Here is a 6,000-nt window from a genome sequence, read left to right as displayed (position 1 = left end):
TGCCTGGGGCGATATGCATTGAGAGGGGCCAGACTTAATGTGCCTGGGGCGATATGCATTGGGAGGGGCCAGATTTAATGTGCCTGGGGCGATATGCATTGACGGGCCAGACTTAATGTGCCTGGGGCGATATGCACTGAGAGGGGCCATACTTAATCTGCCTGGGACAATATGCACTGAGAGGGGCCAGACTTAATGTGCCTGGGGCGATATGCATTGAGAGGGGCCAGACTTAATGTGCCTGGGGCGATATGCATTGAGAGGGGCCAGACTTAATGTGCCTGGGGCGATATGCATTGAGAGGGGCCAGACTTAATGTGCCTGGGGCGATATGCATTGGGAGGGGCCAGACTTAATGTGCCTGGGGCGATATGCATTGACAGGGGCCAGACTTAATGTGCCTGGGGCGATATGCACTGAGAGGGGCCATACTTAATCTGCCTGGGACAATATGCACTGAGAGGGGCCAGACTTAATGTGCCTGGGGCGATATGCATTGAGAGGGGCCATACTTAATCTGCCTGGGACAATATGCACTGAGAGGGGCCAGACTTAATGTGCCTGGGGCGATATGCACTGAGAGGGGCCATACTTAATCTGCCTGGGACAATATGCACTGAGAGGGGCCAGACTTAATCTGCCTGGGACAATATGCATTGAGAGGGGCCAGACTTATTCTGCCTGGGACAATATGCATTGAGAGGGGCCAGATTTAATCTGCCTGGGACAATATGCATTGAGAGGGGCCAGACTTATTCTGCCTGGGACAATATGCACTGAGAGGGGCCATACTTAATCTGCCTGGGGCAATATGCATTGAGAGGGGCCAGATTTAATCTGCCTGGGACAATATGCATTGAGAGGGGCCAGACTTAGTCTGCCTGAGGCAGTGCAGTGTTGTGAAATGTAGATGTTGGCTCAATCAGTGGATTGACGAGGCAATGGGAGTTGAGAGAATAGTGGTGTTGGTGATGGTTTAACACATTTGTTGCTAATGACGGGTATATTCCTGTAAATGAATTACGCAAGGTGCTCCTGGCGAGTAGGGTCGTCTTAAGGCGCTTGACATCGCTATAAGAAAGCCTCGCTGTGTTTCATTTTTCGCTGTCATTCAATTTCTCCTGTGCCTAGACACGGCTGCTCGGCCCCTGGCCGCACGTTTTCGGCTTCTCCATAGCCATTAGCTTCTGTGTTAGCCGTGTCCTTTGCACACTCTTTTCTCTGAAACATGGTTTTGAACAGATCGGCGATATTCAGAGGAATATATATAAATCACAATTATCCGCTGATCGCCATTGGAACGTCGCTGTTTTTTTCTGGAGTAAGGATGGACGTTGTCTTACTTCGCTAGCATTGGCGCTATCACTGTCAGCATCCAACAGTAAAAACTCTGGCAACAGTTTTAAAGGTTTACGATACAGTAGGCCTACGTAGCTTGCAGAGTTAGTTCTCACATGTCATGGCTGTCGTGGCGATCAGCTGACCATTTGGGTGGGGTATTTAAGCTCACCCAAGGCTGCTATCTTCCTGCACTCCTTCTGTTGCGTTCCTGGTTGTCGCTATGAGCTGTTTGCGCCCACCACCACCCCAGCACCACCGGTGCGTGGGCTCTGCTATTAGTTCTGTTTGCTCCCGCCACCACCCCAGCACCCCCGGTGCGTGGGCTCTGCTATTAGTTCTGTTTGCTTCCCACCGCCAACCCAGCACCATTGGTGGACTCTGCTATTTCTGTTCCCCTTTGGGAGTTGTTATTATATATATCTCTCCCTGCTCTTAATGGTTAACGATGGTTGTATAATTGTGCTGAGCAGGGAGGATTTTTTTTTTAGCAGAGCCGAACGCCAATATTAAATATATTACATGCACACTCATTCCATAATAAATATTGGTTAAATCTCTTTGTGAGTTAACTGACTGAAATCTTTACATAAAGCTCCGGCAACAGTGGAGATTTTCATTAGAAGTTCATGCATATATATATTTGTTTTGCATATTTTTGAGTTTGAATCCTGAAAAGTAACCGTTTTGTACATGTGAGGTTTCCACTTGACATATAGAACCATAGAACAGTTGTCTCGTCCTACACTTCATGGCTGCTTCCAAGTGAGAGGAATGGAGATAATTACATTCATCATCTCATACTGAGCAATTAGCCATCACACAAACACACACACACACACACAAGCACACGCACGCAAGCACGCACACACAAACACACACACACACACACACACACACACACACACACACACACACACACACACACACACACACACTCTCTACTATCTTGCTGGTGGGTGTGTTAGGCTTTCCCACTGTTGGCGCCGGCAGTGAACAACTGCAATGCAGGCAACAAGGTGCATTATGTTTATTTTAATGCGTGCAGAGTTGTGGATGGCTGCTAGCATGAGATTGCAAGCAGTGAAATGCATCTGCTTGGAACATCTGTACAGTATCTCACATGTCTTACTGTATGTATGTATGTATTTATGTCTTGTGAAAATCTGTACAGTATCTCACTTGTCTTACAGTATGTATGTACTGTACTGTATGTCTTGTGAAAATCTGTACAGTATCTCACTTCGCTCGTATCGCGCCACCGAGTGGCGCGATACGAGCTTGTAGGTCTGCTATTTTTGAAAAATCGAAGACACTTTTAGAATCTGATCTCAGGTCAGAATGGGTTAATAATGAAACTGTCAGGATGTAATAGACATTTTTAGAATCTGATCTCAGGTCAGAATGGGTTAAATTAATTCATCTTTGACTGATGGTGTTTTTCACTAACCCTTTGAAGAATCACCCAATCCACACACGGGTGCCTTAAAATAGCGTGCACGAGTGTCCTAGTGTCGGAAGATAATTGATCAATGGAACGAAGAAAAAAGGTTGGAAAAACAGGCGATCGTATAATTGCGCTGCGTCGTCTCATAGCATTCCATTATGTGGGGATGTTCCATTGGCACCCACAGGTTGGGGGCCCCCATCTGTGGGGGGGCCCCACAGACGGGAAAGTCGTGTTTACTCAATCAAACATCTCAGGAAACTCGGGTTTAGCTGTCTAAGGGCTCCATTTTCGTCACCGCTAAACCCCTTATCCCTAAACTTCTTTGCCTTTATTTACTATTTTGCTAAACATTTTTGAATAGTTAAAATGGCCAGTCTACGAGCTCACAACGTGTCAATATAGATTGCCTAGTTGAACTATTAAAACATGTTTTCTGACAGGAATCATCTCGTTTGGAATATAAACGCTTTTAGAGAGACTTTAGATGTGACAGCGTGAAGTAGTAATGGGATATTATACAGTAGGCGGGGGCTTTTCAGAGTAAAATCTGCCTCATCTGCTGGTACTCTAGCTGGTACTCATTATTTTGTAAGTGTTCCCTGGCAAAAAAAGTGTTTTAATTTGGTGATGGTGAGACATAACAACTGCTGTGTCTGCTCCTGTCAGTTAGAGTTTTGTTCACAAATTGCTTATTTAAGGACAGTCACACAACAACAGATGGCTGCGGTCCACAATGTGTGCACTGCTCACAGCCATTTGGCTCAGCCTCGCCGTCTGATATGTTGTCAACATCACGGCCATTTGATGCAGCGCTAAGAGGGAGGTTGCCATGGGACCATAATCTATCCAAATGCATTTCCAGTCGGGAACACAAAATGTGGAAAGTGATTTTGTGACTGTGAAGTCCTGGGAAATTGAGATGAAGTTGTGTGATGTAAACAACTAAGTACACTCACTTAAGTACAGTTTTATTTGTGTGTGTGTGTGTGTGTGTGTGTGTGTGTGTGTGTGTGTGTGTGTGTGTGTGTGTGTGTGTGTGTGTGCGTGTGCGTGTGCGTGTGCGTGTGCGTGTGCACGTGCGTGCGTGCGTGTGCGTTACTTTTTGCTTTACCGGAGTATTTCCAATTTGAAAAGTGTACTTTACTACACTTCAGGCAAATATTTGTGCTTCCACTACTAGTATTTGAAACCTTTAGTTTGCTAGTTGCTTTACATTTAGTTTTACTACTCGTTTGTATGATGTTTTTGCATAGTATTGTATATTGGTCTATCATTAAATGTTTTCAATGAATTGAGTATACAAATGGACCACAATGGAAACAAGCCGATGAATCCTGTTTAGCAGACCTTGTATTGTACTGTACTTTGTACTGTACTTCCCTGTGCTGTCTTACTGAGACAACATGCAACCAGGAAGGAAGTGAGACCAGTGTCTATACTCTAGTCTATATGACATCACAGACACTTACTAAAAAATATATATATAAAAAAAACACATACATACCCCGTGCAGGAAAGTGTTTTCTGTGTCTCCCAAACATCATTAAAATCAGATCTGGTTGCAAAAGGAGTGAAGTGGCCCTTTTTCCACCAGTGGTGAATCCCCCCCCCACACACACACACACACACACACACACACACACACACACACACACACACACACACACACACACACACACACACACACACACACACACACACACACACACACACACCTCCTTCTAACCATCTGCTCCTCATCCCCTTCCTGGCTGTGAAATCAATGCAGGGCTCTAATGATGGCTCACAGTGGTATCGATCCCACTGTGTGTGTGCATGGCGTGCTGTCAGGCCGGCTCAAAATGGGACTATTAAATTGCAACGTGCTGCATGCACTCTGGAAAATAACATTGAAACAATAGTAATAAATATACAAATAAATTCTGTGTATATTGTGTGTATTTGTGTACTCAAAAAGACATCTCTTCGAGATACCGTATAGCCTTTCCCAGTTCAGGTCTATAGTTAGGGATGTGTCGCAATGCATCGTAGAATCGAATCGTTGGCTGGTGATTTGTGATCGAATTGAATCGTGAGGGCAGTGCCAATTAACAGCTCAAATATCGTTTTTTAGCAGCGTTTCTCCATCGGTTTTCCGGAAAACGTGTCCAGTGTGCAACCACCTTTACCCAAAAACTAATATATTTGCTAAAAAATATGTATATTTCTTAATAACAGATGTAGCCATACCACGACCACAAACGTCCCAAGAAACTCGCTAGCCTATAGCAGCAACCCAGTCTGCTGCTCTCTGGGAGAACAGAGCAGCTGATTTCTATGTTTTGATTAGGTGTTCCTGCTCGCAGTCTCTCTCCATGTCAACTCCCCCTCACTCTCATTGGCTGCCAGCTAACTCACTCACGCCCACATTCAATCAGGTGTCCTTAATTTAACCCATTCTGGACGGGAACCCCTTTTGGTGTTTTAACAAAGCATTATGTTATACTTTAGCTAGCCAACGAGTGGCGCGCTATGAGCTTGTAGGTCTGCTATTTTTGAAAAATCTTTAAAAATGAGGCATACATCTTTGAATATATATTCTTTCAGAGCGAACGTTTTTTTTTATTTCGACTACAGGCCTAAATTGAAGCAGTCACTACTACGCTGTCCTCAGTCTTCAGGCTAGCTGACTGTCTCTGTTGTTCAGATGTCAGCGTTCAAATGTCCTCCACCTCCCCGGCCTCCTCCCTGTGGCAATATTTCTGTAACGGGGGGATTCTCTGATTATTATGTGTTTTATGGATTGTAATTATGATCATGTGATATGTTCAATATCTATGTGGTATTATGGACGCTTTGACAGTTATGTCGTTGTTATGTCTTTATGTTATGCTCTGCTCTGGGGGTCCGTTGTTGATATCAGAGCTGCGTCTCGGTGCACAGGTAATCTGAGATATCCAATGTGATATGACATCAGGTGATGTTATATACTGTATATATCACACTAAATGCAATAGCTTTGCAATAAATGGTTAAGTGGGCATTCTGAGCTGAAGTGTTTCAATGGATTATAATGTATGTCAAACAGGGACATACTGGCTGTGGCTGCCTATTAACGCGGCAAAGTGAAATCAGCAGCAGCTGTGACCCTTTTAGCTCGTTGTTGACACCTGTGGGCCACAGCGGGGGCGGGGGGGGGGATAACGAGCAGCAGTGTGACATGACCGACAAGC

At 44.8% G+C, this 6,000-nt stretch overlaps 1 protein-coding gene across 1 annotated transcript in view; it reads left to right on the top strand.

The window, feature by feature from the left end:
- The window catches only part of hecw1a (HECT, C2 and WW domain containing E3 ubiquitin protein ligase 1a), a gene marked incomplete at both ends in the record, with an annotated part of 107,132 nt that overhangs the window by 39,244 nt on the left and 61,888 nt on the right, over positions 1-6,000 (top strand). The gene's annotated exons all lie outside the window — the stretch shown is intronic.

Source organism: Protomyctophum parallelum, assembly GCF_964188405.1.
Source record: "Protomyctophum parallelum genome assembly, chromosome: 12".
Classification (NCBI taxonomy): domain Eukaryota; kingdom Metazoa; phylum Chordata; class Actinopteri; order Myctophiformes; family Myctophidae; genus Protomyctophum; species Protomyctophum parallelum.
Note: the sequence above shows the minus strand (reverse complement) of the source record. Positions and strands in the feature narration are given on the sequence as shown.